Source organism: Fulmarus glacialis, unplaced genomic scaffold (genome assembly GCF_000690835.1).
Source record: "Fulmarus glacialis isolate BGI_N327 unplaced genomic scaffold, ASM69083v1 scaffold20463, whole genome shotgun sequence".
NCBI classification, from domain to species: domain Eukaryota; kingdom Metazoa; phylum Chordata; class Aves; order Procellariiformes; family Procellariidae; genus Fulmarus; species Fulmarus glacialis.
Genome location: NW_009201251.1, coordinates 1 through 285, shown reverse-complemented (window position 1 = coordinate 285; position 285 = coordinate 1).

Below are 285 nucleotides of genomic sequence, written 5' to 3'. Positions count from 1 at the left end.
ACCCTGGGCTGCTCCACTCGATCGCAGCCCCCACTGTCGGAGTAAGGGAGCGACTCCTCATCCCAGCTCATCCCAGCTCATCCCAGTCCCTCCCGGTTTGCGGCTGAAGGTGCCGAGCCCGGATCTGTCCTTACCGTGCCGAGTGCGCAACACCTCTGCCCTCCCGGCAGCAGGACGGGCGGCTTTATTCCCAGTGGAGGTGCCGGCAAAGCAGGATGAGTCGGACACCCCCGTGGGGGTTTTGGCACAGCTTTGGGCTCCTTCCTACATTGGGAAAACCCACGA